The following is a 16,575-nucleotide window of genomic DNA, read 5'->3' as shown; positions in this document are numbered from 1 at the left end:
TGGATAAGTACAGCTTTTGGAGAGTGGAGAGGGTTGTACCAATGATTCGCTCAACAGTCCGGACTACCCTCCGTAGTCTTCTGAGGTCAGAGAATCTCCTACAAAAATAAGTTGAGAGAACTCAAAAATCTGCTGAAGCTGGCTGCTTTAAAATTTTAAGTTGGCTCAACTTTTTCTTTTTTTTTACAGTGTGGTGGATTTGTTTCTGACAAACATGCAGCTTTTCACTTTACAATACATTAATTTATGGACTGGAGTGGTGTGGATTATCTGTGGATTATTGTGATGTTTTTATCAGCTGTTTGGACTCTCATTCTGACGGCACCCATTCACTGCAGAGTATCCACAAGTGAGCAAGTGATGTAATCCTAAATTTCTCCAAATCTGTTTTGATGAAGAAACAAAGTCATCTACATTTTGGATGGCCTGAGGGTGAGCACATTTTCTGCAAATTTAGTTTTTTGGGTGAACTATTCCTTTAATCAGTCTAATCTGCTCATTCTTCAACCTTGAACAGACAGTAACACAGAGACAGATGTCCGAATGTGTGTGTGATTGCTGTTCTGCTGTTTGTGCTAAAGCCCTTGTTTTCATCCCTCCCCAAACCCACAAAGACTAGTGAAAAAAAAAACATCTGTCTATACACCATTGCTCATGTTTTCTTTTTACAATAAGACTTTTTCAAAGCTGTAATCCTTCAAAGCTGATGTTTTAGTCATGGCCCACCTCTTTCTCCAGGGTAAAAGCATGTTCGCTTTCGCAATTTAGTGTTACAATAATCCCAACAAACCACTCTGCCTATGGACACAAAACAAATGCACACACACACACTTACACACTCACAGCTCATATAGTGACTGTTTTGAAAGTTCACAGACAGCTGCTCTGTTCCTAGAGGGCCAATCCTTGGTGTTTACAAAAGGCAGAACGCTAGATCCTAAAGTCCTAATAAGTAATTGCCTTGGAACACACAGGCGCAAATATTGGACGAAAATATCCATTTTTAATTACGTTTGATGAATTAATCAATTAATTTATAATTGTACTGAATTAAATATGCATTAAATATGAGAATATTTACTACCGTTCAAAAGGTCAGTACAATATTTTTTTAAAGAAATTAATACTTTATTCAGCAAGGATGCATTAAATTGATAAAAATTACTGTAATGACTTACAAAAGATTTTCTATTTTAAAATAAATGTTGTTCTTGTCTTTCTGTTTAGAAAAGAGTCTCAAAACCAGTTTCCACAAAACATATTAAGCAAAACGACTATTTTCAACATTAATAATAGTAAGAAATGCATCTTGAGCATAAAAATGTTCTTGATTCATAGAAATATGATACCTTTTGTAACATTATAAATTCCTTTAGTCACTTTCTAACTGATTAAAAACATTACTTTCTTTAAAAAAATATTCTTTTAAAATAGTAATCACAGTTTCCACAAAAATATTAATAAGCAATAAGCACAATAAGAAATGTTTCTTGAGCAGCAAATCAGCATATTAGAATGATTTCTGAAGGATCATGCGATGCTGAAAATTCAGCTTTGCATCACAGGAATAAATTACATTTTAAAATATATTAAGACAGAAAACAGTTATTTCATTTTGTAATAATATTTCAGAATATTATGGTTTTAACTGTACTATTAATAAACAAATGCAGCCTTGGTGAGAATAAGAGACTCCTGTTCGACCACATGAAAGCGAAAACAAACTTAAAATTGACATGCCTTATGCTGCATTCTGTTTATCTTGGTAATTCTAGAATTTCCAATTTCCAAAACTCATCTTCTACACATCATGCCTTTGTTGTCAGAGGTCAGAGGTCAAAAACATCAACTGAAATGTCAGTCCATTTTAGTATGGAATGCAGTATTTAGTCTTGGGAGCGTGTGTTTGATGTCTTAAAATAAAAAATTCTAATAAGCAGCTCTTTTGGTTTTGGAGCAGCGGTTGGTACAGTCTGTCTAGAAAACCGATGCTATAAACCGATGTGTGTTTATTTTATACGTGGTGTAGCAAATCTCTCATCTACTCTGATGTGTAATTACTCTGATCTGGGTCGACATGGACCAGCACAGCCCTGAGGGTATTTACACGCACAGTAAATGCAAACAAACACTACAATACATGTATCCACGGAATACACACGGATCCGAACGCATGTGAATGTGGGTCAGCTTGCCTTGATCCCCCTCTCCCCTGCTCCATCCGAGGTTAATATGACCCATATATAAACAATAACGCAGCCAACAAAAGAGCCCAACTGGGATTACGTACACAGATCAGCGAGACTCCAGCTGCATTCTCCACACAGGGGAACAAACAGACAAGAAAAGGCAGAGTTTCTCTTTCTTCTCGTAAACCAATATTAAAGTCCTCCCAGGATCACATCGCCATGGCGACAGTGCCATTCCTGTTTGCTGAAAATTCAGCCTTCCATTGTGCGCTCTAGTTTTATGGATTTCAGACAAAGGGGAAATGACATCACCAAGCCTTTATTTTTATGACAAAGTGCAGCAGCTGAGGACACGCATTATTGAGATGTTGGGTTATGCAGTTGACGCCTGGGCGGCTTTCGAAACATTCATTAACAGCAAGGCTTGGTCCTGAAATAAATTGTGTTGTTATCAGTCGGGGAGAGATGCATTATTACACTAGGGTGACACTCGATTCGTCTTTGCTATGGGATGAGAGTCACCCCAGGAGCAAAGAACAAATCAGTTATTCGACACAATACACTGTCTTTATCTCTATGGAATAAACACACACATCAATACACACACATGACAGTTACAACAAACGGGTCACCCGCTTACTACATAGAAGTGTTTTTTCATGTAATTAGACTGTAAAAGACAGTAATGGACCGTGAGTTAGTGTTATTATTGAAGTTGTGAAGCACAGCAGTGAACACACACACACCGTGAACACACACACCCGGAGCAGTGGGCAGCCATTTATGCTGCAGCGCCCGGGGAGCAGTTGGGGGTTCGGTGCCTTGCTCAAGGGCACCTCAGTCGTGGTATTGAGGGTGGAGAGAGCACTGGACATTCACTCCCCCCACCTACAATTCCTGCCGGCCGGGGACTCGAACCCGCAACCTTTGGATTACGAGTCCGACTCTCTAACCATTAGGCCACGACTTCCCCTTATGCTGTACCGCTTCTCTCTGCTCCCTACATGTAGTGTTTTAATGTAGTGTGAAGCCTCTCTGTGATGGTTTTTGCAGTGATGGATTTGTTACTAACTTAAAAATGGCAAAAAAGAGTTGTTTGTTTTGATTGAACTATTATATATTATAGATTTAAAGTGATGGCATTTTGAGTGAGCCATGCAAGCATTCACTTATTCTGCTTTTTAGTTTTTGTTAGCAGAGCAAAAATAGAAATAAAGGAGAACAACTTCATGTTTATTGAACATGTTTAAGATTTTCTCTCTAACTTTGAAGAGTAGATGTATTCCCAGTGGTTCACTTTACTGTGGTATTACCATGTCTTTGGGCATGTATTTTTTAACTAACTTGTAGCATATCATACTGCTCTCAGTTTTAACTAACATGCATATTACTGCTTATTACCTACATATAAAGCACATGAATGCCTTCTGCATGACATATCGTTAAGAAGTCATAATTAGTTAATAGTAAGAATTGGACCTTAACATAAAGTGTGACCATATATAATTATTATTAACTCATTAAATACTGATTAAGTCATTACATATATTAATATGTTTATTTGTATATACTACTGTTGATTAAAAGCAATTCCAGACTTGCAATTATGCTGACGGTAATGTAGGCCTATATAATAAAAAACTTGTTTCAGTGTAATATAGTGCATTTTAGGTTTTCCTGTGTATTTTGGTCGTTTGACGCTGTCCTTGGTGCTGAAATCATGTTCAGAGAGTAACGACTGGTGAACAAAATAGCCTACGCTTCAAGTGTTACAAAAAAAAAAAAAAAACATTGAAAGAACAGCAGAAACACAAAGAACTGAAAAAGAAGCTAATTGTATATTAATTACAATAATACATTCTTATTGTTGTTGTTGTTAGCTATTGTTGTAACGTTGGTCAAACGTTGTCTGCACTAATGGACCATTTGGCATTACTACTACTAGCCTACTAATAAATATATCGGCCTATAGGGTACATAAATAATCGGCAGCATTCATAAATCAAGAACAGTATTTTATTATTTTTTTATGTTTCACTTACATTTGCATGTTTATGGCGTACAAGGCCACTAATCTGAGTTGAAAGGAAACATGCTGAATGAACGCTTCAAGGATGATGAGAGTCTTACATTACAAAGTGAACAATAGAGAGAGAGAGAGAGAGAGAGAGAGAGAGAGCGAGAGAGTCGACTCAGCTGAGCTCATAGGGAGGAAGAGATTTGGAGAAAGCTTCTTAACCTATTTTAGAGGCATAGCAAAGGTGATTTTGGTTGGTTAGACTCGTATCGGTGAGAGCTTCGCGCTCGGTTGATATTGATTTGGTATTTTTGTGCGGGATATGATGTGACAGAGGAATATTCCAGCATCGCTGCTGTGAGGATGGCAGGACGGACCGGTGGCCTTTCGGATCGCAGCTCAAATGCCGCTTTGTTCGCCGTCCAGACGTGGATTGATATTTCATTCATGTGCATCTGAATTCAGTCCGTGTAAAGACCAAGAGCGCAGCTCTTCAGCACGCACCGAGTCCACGGTCTGGAGGTAAGATCCTCTGTATCTATAATATTCCGATAGATATTACTCATGCATCCTGTGACTTTTAAACACTTTGTCTAATTGAATGCACGACACGTGCACTGCTGTTTCTCCTCATGCTTTCACAACAGTGTCTTTCTACCTGCAACAAACTGAAGGAGTAATGCACTTGAGCGCCTATTGTTTTGATGCATCACTTTTAATGTTTCTCATATCGTGCATTGTACTCTGATGTGCAATACTGTAAAATCAGCATCATTAAGGCCATTCAGTGCAATGTATAATCATCCACATGGAGAAGGAGACAAGGAGAGCATTTCTTTGATTTGTAATCTGGTACTGAGGCAAATCTAATCTGTGTTCTTAAAATCTAACTCTTTTGTTTATTTGATGTAACATGCAAGAATAATTTTGTACTATTTTCACAAAGAAACAAGGACGCAAAGAGCAGCATATTCCTTAAACTATGCATTCAAGTCTATTATGTTATGTTCCTGCCTAACACTGATGAAAGCTGGTTGATTTATAACAGTTAGTGCAAATTAATGCAAGCTTAAAATTTACTAGCATAGAGAAAACAACAGTTTGAGTGCATGCAATGCAATATGTCTGTTGTTTTGCAACAGACGTGACTGTCAGACTCTGAATATGGCAAGCATACAGGAAATCCGTGTGGCAGAAATTTGGCACGGTCCTGGAAAAATGAAATTATTACAAACTGTGTCATTTAGAGATAGACTGATTTAACTGCATGGCCAGGAAACTTTGTATGTATAGAGATATATAGAGAGAGAGATAGAGAGATATCTATTTGGGTGTGTGTGTGTGTGTGTATACCGTAAATATACTGTGTTTGTACATATTGTAAATGTGACAATTTTCAAGTACATAAAGTGGCCAGTAACACTTTGAATTGAATGTGAAATTTTGAAATTTTCTTGTAAAACAAATTTCAATAATCTTTGTTTTATTTACAACTTTCAATTTGTTCTCTTTTTACACTTCTTGTGTATGTATGATATATATGTATACACATACATATAATGTGTGTGTGTATATACAATAAAATATTGAATTTAACTATATAAATAAAAAAAATTCAGTCAAAACATTCCTAAATTGAACAATTACAAAGAAACAGCAAGTAACACATTAAATTAAATGTGAAGAAAGCAGAAAAACAAAAGTAGCATTTTCCTGTTTTGTTTTTATTTACTATATATATATGTGTGTGTGTGTGTGTGTGTGTATGTATACATATATAATGTGTTACGGTATTAGTGGTTCTAGTCAACTAAAATAAAGGGTCAAGAGAACGAAGTAGCATCAATCAACACACTTTAAACCTTTAATAAACATTAATCCAAGACAAAGACGATACACAAACTGAAGGCTTATAAAGCACAGGAAACAAAGGAGCAAATTAGATGATTAATAAACACAGGTGATTCGAATGAACGATGATAGACTAATAATGAACTAATGAGAACAACCGGAACAAAACCAAATATGGGCAAACAGAACCCAAACTGTGACAATATATATATATATATGTGCACATACAGTGGTGTGAAAAAGTGTTGGCCCCCTTCCTGATTTTTTATTTTTTTTGCATGTTTGTCACACTTTAATGTTTCAGATCATCAAACAAATTTAAATATTAATCAAAGATAACACAAGTAAACACAACATGCAGTTTTTAAATGAAGGGTTTTTTACCAAAAGATCCTCAAAAGCTACATGTCATGTTGAAATCCAAAGAAATTCAGGAACAAACGAGAAAGTAATTGAGATCTATCAGTCTGGAAAAGGTTATAATGCCATGTATAAAGCGTTGGGACTCCAGCGAACCACAGTGAGAGCCATTATCCACAAATGGTGAAAACATGGAACAGTGGTGAACCTTCCCAGGAGTTGCCGGCCGACCAAAATTACCCCCAAGAGCGCAGCTACGACTCATCCAAGAGGTCACAAAAGACCCCACAACAACATCTAAAGAACTGCAGGCCTCACTTGCCTCAGTTAAGGTCAGTGTTCATGACTCCACCATAAGAAAGAGACTGGGCAAAAATGGCCTGCATGGCAGAGTTCCAAGACGAAAACCGCTGCTGAGCAAAAAGAATATAAAGGCTCGTCTCAGTTTTGCCAGAAAACATCTTGATGATCCCCAAGACTTTTGGGAAAATACTGTGGACTGACGAGACAAAAGTTTAACTTTTTGGAAGGTGTGTGTCCCATTACTTCTGGCGTAAAAGTAACACAGCATTTCAGAAAAAGAACATCATACCAGCAGTAAAATATGGTGGTGGTAGTGTGATGGTCTGGGGCTGTTTTGCTGCTTCAGGACCTGGAAGACTTGCTGTGATAAATGGAACCATGAATTCAGCTGTCTACCAAAAAATCCTGAAGGACAATGTCCGGCCATCTGTTCCTGACCTCAAACTGAAGCGAACTTGGGTTCTGCAGCAGGACAATAATCCAAAACACACCAGCAAATCCACCTCTGAATGGCTGAAGAAAAACAAAATGAAGACTTTGGAGTGGCCTAGTCAAAGTCCTGACCTGAATCCTATTGAGATGCTGTGGCATGACCTTAAAAAGGCGGTTCATGCTAGAAAACCCTCCAATGTGGCTGAATTACAACAATTCTGCCAAGATGAGTGGACCAAAATTCCTCCACAGCGCTGTAACAGACTCATTGCAAGTTATCGCAAACGCTTGATTGCAGTTGTTGCTGCTAAGGGTGGCCCAACCAGTTATTAGGTTTAGGGGGCAGGCACTTTTTCACACAGAGCCATGTGGGTTTGGATTTTGTTTTCCCTTCATAATAAAAAACTTCCTTCAAAAACTGCATGTTGTGTTTACTTGTGTTATCTTTGATTAATATTTAAATTTGTTTGATCTGAAACTTTAAAGTGTGACAAACATGCAAAAAAATAAAAAATCAGGAAGGGGGCCAATACTTTTTCACACCACTGTATATATGTATATGTTATGCTTTTCTTGATTTATTACATGAATATAGATCAGTTCTGTTTGTTTTTGTACTTTCTGTTGACCCCAGTTTAACACTGAATGTATTTTGATTTGAAAAGATGCTGTGACTATAGGCGATATTAGTCAAAAGACATATTGAATGTGGATTTCAGATGCAGTATCCTCTCTATTCTTCAGAGAGCTGTGAATGGCATTGAGCTCACAGAGCTGGAAGTTGAGCTACAGGTGATTCAGTGATGACGCCGGGCTCCTTTCAAGCTTATCTGACTGTCCTGGCTGAAAGCTGAAAGTCCAGTGTCACACTCGCATGAGCGTGCAGTGAATAACAGAGCAGCGATCGATAAAATCAGCCAGCGAGACACAGCACACGTGTGGATCCTGTAATGTTACAACACCCAGCATGTGTAAAGAACAATGAGCTTTGTGTGGGAATTTAAATAGAATATATTGTGCTTAAAGATATTAGATACATTTAGCAATAAAATTAAGCCTATTTTAGGACTATTACAGTATTGTTACATTATTTTGTTGGCAATTAAATAAGGTGTTCATTCTCTCTCCCAACTCTTGTTACTGTAATGCAAATAATTGTCATTCAAAAAGTGATCAGATAATAATAATAACAATAATAATAAAATTAATACCATATGCAATTATTTTTCCACTGTCTTTAATTTAGTGTTGATTTAAAAAAAGCTTTTACTGCAATTTGTGTTGTACCCCACAAAAATACTGTATTACAGTAATGAGACTCTAATGAGAATTTATTAAATCTGTCATTCTTTCTCCCTGTTGGCATTACTGTAATGCAAATGAGTCTCATTGTTTTATAATTGTCATGCAAATAATTAAATAATATATGTAGGGATAAAATAATAATATTAATGTTTTTTCTATTATAGTGCTATTTAAAAACCCCCCAGCAAAAATCTACAAAAAAATATTGTATTACAGTAATGTGAATTATTATAGAGAATAATGAGAATGGCAAGTAATGGTACATTAAGATAATGGGAATTTCAAGGGAAATGTGCTTAATTTAATAATTAATAATAATTTAATTCTCACAAAAACAGTGACACAATGCCATGAATAGGCATTAGTTCCCTTATGCAAACCATAATTTCTCATGACTTTGGGGTGAAATGCAATATATTATACTTAGATATTACATATACAATATAAATAAGCTTATTTTAGTAACATTGCAGTATTATTTTCTTGAAAATGTTTTATTCTTTCTGCCAGTTTTCGTTACTGTACTGCAAACAAATCTCATTTTCATAGCTGTGAGGCAAAAAAATGACATAAAATATGTACAAATAATAATAATATTAGTACATTATGGTATTAATTTTGCACTGCCTTTAGTACTGTTCTAAAATAAAATCTACAGCAATTAGTTTTGTATGACACAAAAATACAGTATGACAGTTATGAGAATCTAATGAGAATCATTATAAAGAATAATGGGAATTACACAATGCCTGGATGCATTATGGTAATGAGAATTTCAGGGAAAATGTGCTTAGTTTAATATTCATGAAAATAATGCCACAATGCCAAATAGGCTTTATATCCTTTAAGCAAGAATATAATTTGGGGTGAAATGCAAACCGGACTTCTTTTCATGAGATTCGTTCTCAGGTTCCCACATTGATTTGCATCTCAAAAAGTTTTCAAATCAGTGGACATTGTTGCTACCCTGACAAACACGCACACACACGTATTGATCTGTGCTTAGAGACCAGAGCAAACCGTATCTGGACACGCTACTGCGATTAAATAACAAGCAGATGTGTCTATCCATTTGGACCATCCGTAATTCTGAGTCTCATAAATGCATAGGCCTGGAATTGATTCGGAGACAGTAGGTGCGGGTATGGAGGCTCGCTGGGACTGTGTGAGTTCACTTCTGATGAGAAATGATAAAAGACTATGGGGTGGAAGTGTGTTTGCGTCTCTGATTACGGTCCTCGTGTGCTGTGATTGCCAAAACACACAATCACAGAGGAACAACTCAGGTGACATCGCACAGCATCACAATTTACATGCTTTTGTGTTTCAGTTCAACACACACACACACACACACACACACACATACACACACTCTCTCTCCCTCTCTCTCTTTAGAAAACATGTTTTTTCCCCTTGAACTTCACTTACAATTTTAAGCTTGCAGAAGATGAAAAGTGTGGAGTCTTAAAAGTCTTGAAAGGATTCTGGTCATACATATGTTAGTCTGTAGATATGGCTAACATCCATCCTTCTGAGACTTTTCAGACATTTTATCTTCTGCTAGGTTGAAATTTTAGTTCTGATTGCTTTAGAAAGGTACCAGCGCACTCTGCATCAACATGATGGATAATTTGCGGCATCATTCATGTCTGCAGCTCACACAAATTACTAACATTTCACACTTAATTGTCAGGAGTTCACAGTATGAAATCCAGTTTATTTGTTCATGTGTTTTATGAGTTAAAACTAATTTATTACAACAGTGGTGATCAAATGAATGTATAAAATTTCAACAATTCAATCAAATGAAAATGTTTTATTTTATTTTATTCTATTTTATTTTATCTTTGCACCAAGGTCTACTTTTAAAAAATAAAAAGGCTGGATGAAAATTTGTGATATTCCTTAAATAATATATATATATATATATATATATATATATATATATATATATATATATATATATATATATATATATATATATACATATATATATGCATCCAAAACAAAAGTTTTTGTTTATATAGTATATGTGTGTGTACTGTGCATATTTATTATTTATATATAAATACAGACACATGTATGTATATATTTAAGAAAATATTTTACGTTTATATATGAAATATATTTATATATGTGTATAATATATATAATATTATATATAATTTATATAAATATATATATAAATTATATCATATATAAATATATGATATAATTTATATACGTGTGTGTGTGTATATTTAAATACTACAAATATATATATTTATTTGTAGTATTTATTTATTATTATTATTATCTAATTGTCTACAAAATCTTCCATTGTATATTATGAATATTGTTGGCTTTTTGATTAATTGCTTTTGTTCCTCTTTTGTAAGTCACTTTAATTAAAATACAAATGATTATTATTATTGTTACTTTGAGAAGTAGGTGGTCCACTGCAAGCATGTAATGAATGAATGTATTTGTTTCTTTCTCCCTGTTCACTTTTTCCCCTCTGTTAATCTGGCTCATCCTTTGTTTCTTTGTCTCTGTCTTGTTCCTGAGTGCCGAACGCTGCTCTCGGTCGTAATAGTGCCTGCAGGCCTTGCCTTCAGCATCCAAACCCTGTGCTATTGTTTCCATGACAACATGGGAGGCAAGGCCAGAGGGCATCGCTGTGTATTTGCTCTCTCTCACTCACACGTTCTCTCTCTTATCTCTTCCTGACACGCTGAATCTGATCACTTCAACTCTTCTCATTTAGACTCTGAGTTCTGCTCATACATTAGAGCTGATGAATGCTCATGTCAGGTGACGCGATAGCTTTGATTTGTATAGCTGATATGGGTCAGTCGTAACACTCCAAGCTTTTAGCTCGGCCCATTAAAGAAAGCACTCCTGGGAGCACATTACGTTTGAATATGATGTTATACGAGGCTGACAGGTGCAAGCGTATGGAGTTCATTCATTGTAATCATGACACATTCAGATCTAGAGGTATCTTCAGATTTTAATATTAAGACTGTAAATGTGACCGAAAACCCAAGAGCATGATGTGTGTTCACGGGGATAAAATGTAGTTTATATATGTTTGACCAATGTCTTTCTGAAGTCGCAATATATTCTGGGTACGTTAGGACCATTACAATTATTTGTATTATGGCATTATTTTTTTTATTTAGAACATTCTAAAGAATTTTCTCCTGCAATTTCTTTACCGTGAAATAATAATAATTTAATAATACTTTTTGTTTGTTTTTGAAAGAATTAAATAATTAAACTAACAGTAATATTATGAAATATTATTACAATTTTAAAAAAAAATATATATTTTGATTTATGTTCAAATGTAATTTATCCCTGTGATGCAAAGCTTCATTACTCCAGTCTTCAGTGTCACATGATCCTTCAGAAATCATTCTAATATGCTGATTTTCTGCTCAAAAAACATATTAAAATATTACTGTCAATGCTGAAAACAGTTGTGCTGCTTCATGTTTTTGTGAAGACCATGATAATATTTTTCAGGATTATTTGATGAATAAAAAGTTGAAAAGAACAGCATTTATTTAAAATAGAAATGAACAATAGTATATATAAAATAGTATTGATACACCATGATAATTTATTTTGGTCACTGACATTGAATTTGTATATATGTCATTGAGAATATTTAATATTAAACATATTTAAATATAATAATAATGACAATTATAAATTATTAAATATTATTCATTATAATCTTTTAAAATGTAATTATTTTATTTAATCATTATTTCAATTTTTTCCTTTAGATTTTGTGGCAAAAGTAGGATTTAGCAATAATTCTTAGATTTTCTATAAAAGGCAGGACAGACAAATAACAGCTCCACAGTTCAAATACGATTGTCCTGAGCTCACATTTTCCTATTCAGAGCAACACATACTGTAGAACATTTCGAGTACAGCTTTCCCAGCACAAGGACAGTCCTGAATGAAGTGCTATTTCACGAATCACCCGGTTACATACAGCACTGTAGATATTAAACCCTCCAAGCTGCTCTCAGACAAGAGCAAACAAAGCGCTGGCTGCTCACAGAATTGGCCGTTACTGCATTCAGCATCACTACAAACTATAAACCAGAGTGTATTAGCTTGTCAGATCTGTACAGGCCTTATAGCTCATCCAGAGCGAACAGAATTATAACCAGATTCATGACAGTCGAAATATCTCTGAAGCAAACTGACATTTGTACGGTATATCATCGAGAAAACCCTTAGACACAAGCTGTCCGCTGAAGAATGATGCTCCTTTGTATTCTTTTTTGTAGTTGTTTGAGAAACTGATGGACTGAATTTGCAGCAAAACAATATGGATTGTAGAAATGCTTTTTCACTAGAATTGTTTTTTTAAGGGAATGTGTGAATGCACCATCTGTTTAGTCTCTATTTCTTTGTCTGTTGGCCTTCTCATCAGCCTGACTGACAGGGTTTTCAACGGTCCGCTCGCTGTGTTTAACAGTTCACTGGAGGGAAGGATTATCAATGAATAATGATATAAGTTCAAGTCTGTTTCTCAAAGCATCATGAATCAAGTGGCTTTGGAAGACTTGAAACATTATAAGTCATTTGGACCACTTTTATGATACTTTTGTGGTGCTTTTTCTCTTTTATGAAGCTTGAAAGACAACATTTCTCCATTTGTGTTTCACAGAAGAAATACAGTTTGCCAATGACATGAGCGCAAATAATGACAGAAGCCTTGTTTTCATTTTATTTTTTAAATATTTTATTTGAATTAATTAATTAATTAATTTTATTTATTATTAAATTATCATCTTGTTATGTATTTCTTTTTAAGCAATTTTTTAAGCATTTTAAGCTCCTCTACTAGAAGCTGGATGTTGCTTGCAAAATAATAATAATAATAATAGTAAACAACTAATTCATTCATACATTATATTTTTTATTTATTACCATGTTATTTTATGTATGTATTTTGTTTTGGGGAAGTCGTGGCCTAATGGTTAGAGAGTCGGACTAGTAATCGAAAGGTTGCGAGTTCGAGCCCCCGGCCGGCAGGGATTGTAGGTGGGGGGAGGGAATGTCCAGCGCTCTCTCCACCCTCAATACCACGACTGAGGTACCCTTGAGCAAGGCACCGAACCCCCAACTGCTCCCCGGGCGCTGCAGCATGGCTGCCCACTGCTCCGGGTGTGTGTTCATGGTGTGTGTGTGTGTGTGTGTGTGGATTTGTTCACTACTCACTGCTGTGTGTGTGCACTTGGATGGGTTAAACGCAGAGCACCAATTTCGAGTATGGGTCACCATACTTGACAATACGTCACGACTTTTTACTTTTTTTTTTTTTATTTATTTAATAAATTATTTATTTATTCATTCATTCCTACATTCTATTTTTATTATTTTATTTTATTTGCGTTTATTTTATTACATTTTATTTTTAAATCCTCTACTAAAAGCTAGACTTATGTTGCTTGCCAATAGAAAATAAATAATGCAATTAATTGGCCATTAATTAATTAATTCATACATACATTTTATTTTCTATTATATTGCTTTCTTATTTTATTATTATTATTTTTTATCCTCTACTAAAAGTATGATTTATGTTGCATTCCAAAAAAGTAAATAAATAAATAAAAATAAATAACAGCCAAATTAACCGCCCATCAATGGAGAAAAGTCTCCTTTTTCCAACTTTGACCTCTTTGATGTCACAAATTTGTTATTTTTCCGTACTCTAACCACTTATGGTTAGAGTATTCCTGTAGCTCAAATAGTAGAGCATGGTGCTAGCAACGCCAAGGTCATGGGTTCGATTCCCAGGGAAAGCAAGAGCTGATAAAATGTAAAAACTGTAACTTGAATGCAATGTAAGTCGCTTTGGATAAAAGCATCTGCTAAATGTTATGGTACACAATTTGCACTTTTAATGATTCAATCAATTTCAGATGGACTAAGCAATCTCTGGCTACATTTTATTCCCATTGAATATATCCTATTTCACTGTTAGTCTGTTTATCCATCCGTCTGAGATATGAAATCTGTTGAAACTTAAAAATCCATCCATCATTCCTTCGTTTTCCATTCTGAACACACTTTTGCTGTTGTTGGAGAGAAATGTAGTGAATTCCAAACACGCGGTTTCACGATAAAGTGGCGTGGAGCCTCTAAATATTAAATTCTGTAGATGTTCCCGGTGCTTTTAAAGGATCTCATCTGGCAGAATCACTTCAGAACCCAGACGCACATGTAAGAGAGCACCGTATCTCACAGAACATCGCCTTTTCAACACTTCACGGCTGCTTCCTTTGGCTTGCAGATGTTTGTGAGGCGGCACACGTAGCAAAAGAAAGGCGCTAAAAGCAAAACTCATTCAGAATTTCCCATTTCCCCCGTTTATTCTGTCCATTGTGATTTCCATTCTCTTTCTCCAGCATCAGGAGAATAGCATTTGAGTGCAGGACACTGGACTTCAATAGACTGCCATTTCTCCGCTGATGTTTATCGTGTCTTTATCCTTCATGCTTTGAGCAGATAAAAGGCTTATGTGGGTCATGTTGCATTAATCGAGCTCGCTGTCCTCTCAAATACTCTCTAAATTAAGCAACAGGCATAAAATATTCACATTTGCTCACGGTTCATCACTCAGTGACACATTTAAGCGAAAAATGTATCACATCAGCATCGAAGCCAAACGAAACAATTCATTGTTATCTGTCCCCGCAGAGACAATCTCTCTTTCTTTGTGCATAATTATGTCTTTTTTTGAAAAACGAGATGTCATTTCATATTTAAAGTTGTGAACATTATTTAGGAGCTCTAGATGCACTCGTATCTCAAATCCACATTTGAGATACGCTTTTGATCCCTGTGCTTTGGCCCTCTAAATCTTTCAGAGTTGATCTTTTTCAGTCACTACCATGTTTCAGAGGCATCTGTGAGGCTCTAAGCTCTGAGACAGACGACCTAGAACTGCTAAACACACACAGAACTCTGTATTGATCCATTTTGTGAGATTTCTCGAGGTGTGGATGAAGCAGCAGGCTCTCGGCAAACTCTCTTTCATCCAGAATTTATCTAGAATACAGCAGCCAAAGAAAGAAAGAGTTGTACTTTCAGAAAAAAAGCACAAAGGATGCTATTGCTGGCAGGTATAGAGAGGTTTAGTATTTCCTGTCTTGTTTTTCCTTGTTGTTCTGTTTAATAAAACACAAATCAGGTTTGAAATGCAATTCACTGAGCCCTAAGCAGGCACCACAAATTTCTAGCAACAAGTAATTTGACTGTCCACAGTGAAAATGTGACACAACAACAAAGTCACAGTCAATCAGAGTATATTTGATGCTCAGATGCCATTGTAAGCAGTTTATTATGTATTTGATTTATTTATTGTTTTTTAATAATTTATTTAATGGTTGTATTATTGTAATTATTGCTGTATATAACTATATTTAAAATATGTTTTATATATTAAAAATCCAATTAATACTTCTGTTCATATAAACAGAAGTATATATATATAATGTTTAAAATTAGATTTTTTTTAATTGTTATAAAATTTATATCTCAAATAAATACTTTATTTAGTAATCTATAAAAATCGGCACAATTATTTTCAAAATTGACAATAATAAAAAAAAATTCTCGAGCAGCAAATCAGCATATTAGAATGATTAATAAAACATAATGTGACACTTAAGACTGGAGCAATGATATAAAAAAATTCAGAAATAAATTACATTTTAAAATATATTCAAGTACAAAAATAGCTATTTTAAATGGAAATAATATTTCACTATTTTACAGTTTTTTTACTGTACTTTTGATCAAATAAACACAGCCTTCATGAGCTTAAGCGAAAAACCATATGTGTACAGACCATTAAATAATCAGGTTTTAATATGTAATGCAATTTTATAAACACAAACTATAGATAAGATTATTTTTAAATTAATCTTGGGTGTTATGTACAGAATACGAATATGTATTAATATATAGCTACACCAAGGTAGACTTTCTAACGCATTTCCAGCAGTTCATACAATCATAGGGTCCTGAAGCACATCCAGTCCAGTATGCTGTAAATCTGGGACCAGGGGGCCAAAATGCACGTCTTTGTTCATAACTCTT

This window comes from Barbus barbus (genome assembly GCF_936440315.1).
Source record: "Barbus barbus genome assembly, chromosome: 15".
Lineage (NCBI taxonomy): Eukaryota > Metazoa > Chordata > Actinopteri > Cypriniformes > Cyprinidae > Barbus > Barbus barbus.
This window is presented reverse-complemented; position numbering follows the sequence as displayed.